Source organism: Morone saxatilis, unplaced genomic scaffold, assembly GCF_004916995.1.
Source record: "Morone saxatilis isolate NCDOM2014 unplaced genomic scaffold, NCSU_SB_2.0 Contig12, whole genome shotgun sequence".
Lineage (NCBI taxonomy): Eukaryota > Metazoa > Chordata > Actinopteri > Moronidae > Morone > Morone saxatilis.
This window is the reverse complement of record NW_023339674.1, coordinates 9,027,611-9,037,512: the sequence shown is the minus strand read 5'-3', so window position 1 is coordinate 9,037,512 and position 9,902 is coordinate 9,027,611.

The window sequence follows — 9,902 nt, the reverse complement described above, 5'->3', positions numbered from 1 at the left end:
GCGGAGGGAGCGTGTTGTGTTTTGTGGGTAAGTGTATTTATTCTGAGCACTTCTCATAATAAAAAGCTCTGTTTGTCCATTTCTGGTACATTTTTATCAGGATTTCCCCTCCTACCAAATTCAATAGACTCATTTTAAGTTTTCTGACAAAAATTTGATCACACTTTTGCCACATTACAACTACAAGCAAACTGTAAACGTACTCTGGAAATACGGTTGTGATGTTTTCTCGGGTATTAACATAATCAGCTATTGAAACTTGCAGATGAATTCTTCTATTAAAACAAATAATGTAACAAACTAATGTGACATGTCTGTGTTTGGTTTCCTCCCTTATTCATGTGATGTTTTGTGTCCAAATACAGATACAAACAACAGTCAGCCAATCAATTTATTAAGCTTAAAGATTTAATAATGGAATCAATATCCAAAAATGTTTGGGGGCAAAATCAGGGAATAATTGCCCTTGTTTTCTCCATTAACAATCAGTGCTCTGGCTCTTAAAGGGTTATACAGAGGGGGTATGTGCGTCACAGGTAGGCCCCATCCATCACTGCAACGCTTCCTGTGGGTGGATCACATGATGGACCCTGTGATGTCAGATCTCTTAGCATGGTGGCGGAAATGGAGGTGGTGAAGAGGGAGAGGGGGGTAAACCAACAGAGGAGAGATATTTTTGTCTATCAGTGTAGAGACAGAGAGAGAGAGCGAGAGAGAGAGACAGAGAGAGAGAGTGGTGGTGCTGAGCCCGCAGTCGAGTAAAAAAAAGGGCAGGCAGTAGCTGGAAAAGGATGTAACACACACGACACATTCTTTCATTCTCCTTCCTTTTTAATTTATAACACACCCAATACAAAATGTGAGCTAATTGCTGCAAAGACTTAAACAAGACAAATTTGCTCCGTGTGCATTAATTTCAAAATAATTGTCAGTGAATTGGCCCACAGTTTATCTAATCAATGTGTAAAATGAAGGCGTGGGAGGGTTCAGCCTTACTTTGGTGTTGAACCATATGAAGCATCATGGGCGGAGCTATGGCGGGGGGGATTAGGGTATCTTCTGGGCCCCAAAGCCCCAAATTAATATTGCAAATCTATTAGAGAAATATCACCATCTCATGTGTTAAATTCGCCCATGCATTGTCTCAGGTGGCTTGACGATCACACTAATCACGTGGAATCTGAACTTTTCATATGTGTGTTGTTTTTTTTGTAATACGACCGCAGTGTGAACATTCATATCAGCATTCATGTGACTTTTTTACGTCACTCTAGATCGACATTTATCTCTTTATCTCTTTATCTCTTATCTTGCAGTGTGAATGTAGCTTTAGTCATCATCAATATGTGTTGGTTTCAGGATGATGAAGAAAGTTGGAGAACAATTAGATGCATAATCTGATTTAATCTAACTCTTTTACCTCAAATGGCTTGAAAAACAGTGAGTATAGCTGCTGTAAATGGGGGGAAATGCACGGAGCGCATAGGGAGCAAGTTTAAGTAATAAGGACATTTGACTATGAAAACATTGTGGTTGATCAATCACTATTAGGATCCATAGAAACCTACACAACACAGTGACTGTTGTTCATGAAGATTGAAACAGCAGCTTTGGTTAAGTTACTGTTTGCTGTACAAAAAAACAGAATCAGAAATCTGGACAAAAACCCAAAGAAACAACAGTATTTAATGGGCTAAAAGATGAAGAGATATGTTTGTTATATGTTTGTGCTGCATTCTCTCAGGATTACTGACGTGATATCGTTAAGTTTTCCGGATACAAAAACACTCTATATGTAGCCTTTTAGTGTGTCCTACTGTAATAATGTGTGTCATGTGACAGATAAATGTTCTAAATTCTTCCAACATGAGTCAACACGATGAGCTGAGGAGTAACCTCAGGCCCTCCGGCAATAATTTTTTTTCCATCAGTGACTGGGTTAATGCTGCATGTCAGTGTGCAGTGGGGATGAGCTGTCAGGAATTCTTGGCATCAGTTGGAACGGTGAAACTTACTCCGTGCCATGGCACAGAGGAGATCAGGAACGTTTTGTTCTGAATTGAGCAACATGTGGTTTTGTACCTGAGGCCCTTTGAAGGTATTTAACAGAAACAAGCATCCATTGTCTGTTGGGAGACAGAAACTTTTTGACCTACTTTCACCTTTCATGTCTATTTCTAAAGCTAATTGATGTGATATGTTGTTTCTCTGGCAACTGGTTTGACAAGGCGTATACTATAGATGTAATTAAATATTTAGTTAACTATAGATAAATGTATTGATCCAACAATTACAGTGGCTGAACGGCAGGCATGTGACTTTGTGTGAGCATGTGTGCTCAAAAATAAAACACAACCTTATCTTCGATCTCTTCTTTTTGCAGCACTTATCTTTTCACATGATCTATATATATATATATATATATTATCTGCCAGAGCAATGCACTACTGTTACAGTCATTATAATTTATTATATTATATATATTTTAGAAGAAGATTAACATCATCCCCATTTGGGGTTCTCTCTCCACCTTCGAGTGTATAAACAGTTCAGCCTTCCCATTAGGTAGCCTTAAGTAACATTCAGTCACCTTAAATATGTGACTAGCTCAATTCTGATTAAAATAAAAGGTCAGGGGTCTATGGATAGCTCACATGATAGAGCTGGCACCCCATATATCAAGGTTGAGTCCTTGCTGCAGCGGCCCAGGGTTTGACTCCCATAATGCTGTCACCTTTTCCTGTCACTGTCACTTAAAGGCAATAAAGAGCCCCCCCAAAAATATGAGTGAATAAATAAAAAAATAAAGATCACATCATGAAATACCTAAAATGTTAAACATAAAGGGTTCTGTGGTTGGTAAACATGGTGGGAGCAGTGCGTTGTGTCACTGTATGGAGTTTTTTGCTATGACTCACCTCTTTAAAGGGACAAGAATGGGATTTTGGTTCAACATATTTCTTTAGGATTAATTTAATTTTAGGGATACTTTGAGATTAAGATGATTTTTTTCTTTTTTTGTTTTAAATTTAGCATGTTATGTTCAGTAAATAAAGTAAATAATAATAATGACAAGTAGGCACACATGTAGCTTTTTTGTGTGAATGCCACAAACCTGCTCCACTGGGTCTGATGACGTAGTTTCAAAGTGTACGTAGGAGAAGTTCCACATTCATGGAGGACGTATGAGTGTGTGTGTGTGTGTGTGTGTGTGTGCGTATATTTGCACACAAAGACACACCGACAATTTCACACACTTAACCACAAAACCTTACCATGCCTACACCTTTTCATGGTTCGACATTAGCTGTTGTAGAAAAACAGACAAAAGCATCCGGTGTTTGATTAATACGTTTTTCCATATATGTTGCTAAAATATATAGTAGTGCATGTGTTTCAGGTATAAAGGAACATCACACCCTATCCTTAACTTATATTTACATATTTACACATTCACACTGTCTTGTTTACCTCTTGTTATTTTGTATAATATAAATTCATTATAACTTCATAATGTTTATGTATTTATTAATGTCATTTTTCCGCTGCGACAATCTAATCGTCCCATAGAAATAATGATATATATATTTATATATTACTTTAGAGTAAAACAGGAGTGATGGTAGTGACAGACGTGTTAAGCAGTGTGCCTCCTTTATCTCAAATGGTGGTTTCCATCCTTTTTCCAACCCGTTTGTGAAACAGAAAAATGCAAATTTCATTTTGTGGAAAAATGTTCTTACAATCTCATGCAATTTTTATTTCACCTTGAGGCCTTGGGTGTTTGATTTCATACTAAATGTTACCACAAAGAACCTTTTAATTTGAGGAGAATACAGGATTTTATAGCCACCGGTGCAGCATTTTACACATATATATCAGGCGTGTTTTAAAAAACTGAAACCTCTGCAGTTAATGTGGGAAGACAACGGGTGGATCTTTCACATCTGGACAGAAACTGTGGTTGTGGTGCTGCTGCTGATGGGCGGTACAGTGGCTCAGTGGTTGTTTAAATATAGGTATTGGTCCTTTCTGTGTTTTTCTTCTTCCCATGTCTGTATGGGTTTCCTCTGGGTGCTCAGGTTTCCTCCCACCGTCCAAAAGGTCAGAGGACTAAATTGCTCATAGGCTGCTATTTGTATGCAGATGCCTGGTGCACTCTATCACATGTAATGTGGGGATGTTTGTAAATATTACAGTTACTCATCAGTGTAGTGTGTAAAAACTCAAAACATCACTTCCAGTATCCCGTAGTGTAATGATGTGCCCCTAGGATTGATCGTATACCACTATTGTTCTGGGTTTATATAAATATAGCTCAAACATCCCCTGAACATGTACTGCATATTCAGAAAATCTCCTGAACACAGACAGAACTAACCAGAAAAATTCAAGCAATGGGTAAAGTTTTTAGGGTATACTGTATGATTATGTGTTATTATATCTTATTATTATTATGTGTTATTATATCGGTTTCTTTATAAATGTTTCATAATTATTCTCTTTCATTTAAACCTTGTTTTCTTATTTGTAAAAAGGGAAAAAGGAGGACTGCCCAATAAGCACAGACCTTCATTCTCTTCTATTGGACTCCTAATATTGTATTGTTTACTATTGCACTTAAATACATAAGATAAAACTTTATTGCTCCCTGGGGAAAATTCAAAAGCTACAAAGCAGCATATTTTAGTTCCACCTTTATTATGTATCAATGAATGTATCAATAATTATAATCCAGTAATATAACAAACGTTATTCTGAAATGGACCAATCTGCATAATGAGCACTTTTACTTTTGGTACTTTGACTTTGATGCTAATACTTCTGCTTAAGTAACTACTTCTACTTGTAACAAAGTATTTGAGTTAATTTGCAAAAACAGATATCTTTATTTTAATTAATTTTCATGAATCATGTTATTTTTCTATTGTGCTTTCCAGGTAATATCAATCAAAGTGCAGTCGGGTTGTTTTGATTAAACAAGAATAACTCAAAATACAAGTAATTTACAAAATAAAACTTTATTGAAAAAGGTTGTTTTGCAAAAGCATGTAAAGTTACCACATTTTACATGTTTTAGAGTTAAACAAAGCCAAGTAATGGATAAAAGCTAATTTTCAGTGCAATATTTAACATCCTTTAACATAAAACAAACATATTTTTTATACATTGTGGTGCTGCTTCTTTTACTTAAATAAAAGATATCACTGTGCTCATCAACAATCTGTTTATATAGTCTTGTGATGTTTTTAGTCTGTGTCAAATGGGGAAGAGATGTTGTTTTCCGGTGGACTCACAGGAATTATTGGGAGTCATGTATGGATGAAGACCTTTATGGGCGGGATATTTATAACCACACACACACCAGGAGGTAACACTCAGGGCAGCGGTATGGAGGAATAACCATAAAACAGGTTAACACAAGTTTACCACCATGAATCCAAAAGACATTTTATCTTACAGATATTTACTGTTTTTGCTCGGCAGTTCTAAGTGTTGCTAACTAGTTAGCTACATGTTAGCCTGTTCACTTGGCTATAACGTTAGAGTCTATCTAAAAGGCTAGTTAGTGGAAAATAACTTGTGTAACTAACCACTGAGTACATTTAACTTGTACTAAACAAGTACTGTACTTAAATAACGCTACAAGTGGCATATGAGACACCAGCTCCACCAGGTGTGCCACCAGGGTGTCAGGGTTTTGGTATTTTAAGTTTATTTTGATGACTTTGACTGCAAGTGCAATATGATATGATGATATTGAAGGAGATGGAGCTGATCTGGTCCATTTTAAGCCCTGAGTATTTGTACACACCAGCTTCAGTTGCCACATTAGGCCTGTATCAGATAACACACTAAGGGGTGAATTCACAAAAAGATGCGCAAATAAGACAAAAAACACACTCCAAATAAGAAACACTAAATAAAGAGTGAGTCATAGAAAAACGAGAGATATTCCACAGATAGAAAAAAATGAAAGAGCAGGCTGAGTTAATATATAATCAGAATAATTAGAATTACAATATATTCTCTTTTAGGTCAAACATTTTTTAGATTTGATTGGAAAGTTGCATTTTTAACAATTTGTGAAACATTAACTATGATACTTTAATACACCTTGAGAACAAATATTACTGGTACCACATATGAACATTTAAGAGATTCAGAACAAGGGCACACTCAGCTAAAAAACATTATAGTTGTGTTTGCATTGTAATACACTCACCAGTATTTTTTGTAAAATAAACCCTGAGAAGGGTTTCAATGGTGCGATCAGCAGCTGCAATTCATCTTACGAATTCGCCCCTCAATATCAGTCCACCTTGGAAAGGAGGCCAATCATCAGCACACCTGTCTCCATTGCATCCAGCACATACTTGATTTGCAGTAGTATGTGGTAGCTTTATAAATGTTTCTTAGTCCACCCAGCTTTCTTTTTTTCTTTACCTCACTATTGCAGTTCTGCCTCCAACAGTTGACACTATTTCCTGGTTTCAAATTGTCCAGTTAGAAACCTATGGGCGATGTCATCCTGTTATCTGTCTGTCCCTGACTCAACAGGCAACATTAATCTCTGCCAGCTCTGGTTCAGGTGCTTCTTGGGTGATTGTAACTGTGACCTCTGACCTTCCTGTGGAGGGTGAGTATGTGTGTGGTATCAGTATTTGTTGATAAGTACAGTATCACAGATAAAATAGTGCAGATACTAAAACTAAAAGATTTTTCAAAACCTTCACAAGTTGCTGTCGTCTCAATTCAAGAGATGAAAATATGCCCTGGAAGGAACAGCATTTATGTGAGATGAATGAAAAAGGAGACAAGAGATGGCAAGAGCGTGGGAATGTTTCCCTGGGCAGGCTGGGATTAGATGCGGTTCCATAAATATGCTGGGCAGCTTGGTATACTTTGTGCCCACTGGTAAAAATAGGCCTTCTTCCCGAGGGAAGTAGTGACGTCTGCAGCCTGCCTGCATCATCGGCCACAAGTCGGCTTCATCCTCATACTGGAAGAGGCAGAGAGACAAAGTGTGGGGGGAGCATCAGTGATCACCATGGCAACACATGCCCGAGTGACGCAGGTGAATGCAGTTGAAAGGAAGAGAGGTAGTGATTGGCTGGCGACTGCAGTGGTGTGTGTGTCTGTGTATGGAAGAGGTGTGTGGGTGGTAAATAAGCGGGGGAAGAACAGGTAGCGCTGAAAGGATTAAGCACCCACACCCAAAACACCACACACACACACACACACACACACACACAGTCCAAGCCTGTTAGCACGGTCAAGAATTCAGCCTAGCATTGAGATGATATGATTTAGCACGCTACTTGAGCACTGACTTCAGAGGCGGTGGAAAATAGAGTTATTTTCCTCCCTCACAAATGCCATCTTGGATATTATGCATGCATGCATTTTGGGAGGAAAATATTCCCCACATGAACTCAACACATCCTGCTGTTTCATTTCAGTGCCATTAAAATAGACCTTTTGGCAATTCAACTGCTTTGGCTGAGCGCTAGTCCTGAATTTAATTAATTTCAAAGGTTATTCTGCCCTCTAGTCTTCTCCTTGGTTGCAGTTTTTCTTCCAGTTCCTGTTCTGTCTCTCCCAGTCACCTTTTACAACCCGTTCTAAATTAACTGTACAACCTACAAATCCAGAATTGTTGTTTCATCTTGTTGGCATACAGTGGTAAATATCATCATGCAATCTAGTATTGCAAATACATCTCAGACTGGTACAACACTTATGGTCAACATTTACTCCTTGTCTACTGTGCCTCTTGTAGCAAAAGCAGTAATTCAGGACCACAGCTGCAGTACTCCATCAATACCTACACTGGTTCTGCTCAGCAACAGTACTCCACTTAAGCACTGTGATTGCATTCATAGTCCAATGCCAATCAATGTAGTTACATGCATAAATATGAAAGTTAGTAGTTTTAAGAGTAAAGTAGAGTTTTACAAGACAAAATGCAAAGTGCCTTCCTAAAGTCTGCAGTCAGAAACAATGTATATTCCATCATCCGTGTGTGTCCTTGTGTGTCCTCATAGTAGAGCTTTAAACACAAACAATACAGGGACCATAAAAAACACTGCATTTGAACCTAGATGCAGACAATGGAGGATTCATTAATGGAGGACATTCTTACTCAGCAACAATAGATCAGTCCAAACACAGTAACAACAGGACTATGGGTTGGGCAGTGGCCATTGGGAAGGAGAGGAGCAGACAGGACAGCCTAATGGTTGGTACACTATGACTGGTAAACAATATAGATAAACTAGCAAAGGAAAGGTATTGACTCAAGGCTTATACTGGACTGTGCTAGGTGGAATGAGGAACAGCTGGGGAAGGTGGATGTTTAGGTGATGGCTGAGGTAGGAAAGCTCTCTAGTGACAGCTGCTGGAGAGGCTGGGAATGGCAGGGTCTGAAAAAAAGACAAATTGAATTAAAAAATTCAAACACTGAAATATATTTAAAATAGCCCCTTTTTTAACAAATGGATTAAAAAGTCAATTCAAATTAACCACATATCACTGTATTCTATTTTTAACCAAAATATTGTTTATCAAGTCATAATTAAACACCGTCTCGGCTCATGCAATGAAGGCTGTGTAGTGTGGTGTGGCAGAAAAAGCCAAAGCAGTCAGACCTTTTAGTTTAACTGAAAACCAAATTGAATCTAGGACCGTCAGTAGGCTACATACACTTAATTATCAGCTCAGACTTTTTTCAGATGTAAGGAAGTGGAGCAAACAATATGTTGTTATGACAGAGCTGTTCTTTTGACAAGTACATGCGGACCCATGTGGTCACTGAGTATATGCACAATTTCATATCATTTTCATTCATTAGTGTGTAGTGAGTGTGTGTGTGGACATGGGTGAAGTGTTGTGTGTGGAAAAAGGTAATGCATGTACCAAAACCAACTGGCTGGAAGGAGAGAGTGAGACACACTGATCAACAACTTATGAAACCCAGCAATCAGGATAAACGTGGTGATCCCATGGCCACACCCTCTGCCACTCTGTCTCATGTGAAGAAGAACAACCAGAGGGGGGAGGGGTCATCGCAATACCAACTGTAAATAAATCCTTTTGCAGGCCTTAGCATAATTATTAAGGATAGTTATCCATATGTTGAAGCTACACAAAGCTTTTAACATACAAAAAACATACTCATTATTTAGAAAAACATTGTTTTATGTTGGTTTCTTTATAATGAAGCCTCACAAAGGTCTAAGGTAGTGTGCTATAAAACAACAATAAATTCCAGTTTGACAACATGAATTGAGACTTTGATCCCATCTGAGATAGTGGGTCAATGAAGGAAACTGGTTGGACAAACAATTGGAAGCAAAGTTATTATAATAAACAAAAATGTATCATTGCTTTCTTTTCAAAACTACGTTTTGCAAACACTATAAACTGACATAAAATACTCAAAGTATTTTAATATACAATGACAATTTTCTAAGATGTTATATTGCACAAGTAAAAAAAACTGTAATATATTGTTGTGTGCCTTGGTGTTATGGGGTTTTAATTGTTGTGTTGTAAAGTAATAGCTGTCAGTAAGAAGGTACACAGTTAATAGGGGTTCCCTCTCAGTACACATTATATGTATTCCGACCATAACGCTGCCTATTGAAGATAATAATTACTAGTTACAGCAGTTGTTTCAGTTATGAAAAATGCATGACATTGCATTCTGGGAAATGTATTTGTCAAGTGAAGTGAAGTAGGAAAAGCCAAAGCAGTCACACCTTTTTACTGTAAATGAAAATGAAAGTAAGTGGATAACCCGCTGTAAGCTTTGTAACGTCAATTACTTGCTCAGATTTTCAGTGTGAACCATGTAAGGAAGCAGAGCAAACAAGGTAGGTTTTCTGTAAAAGTTCATC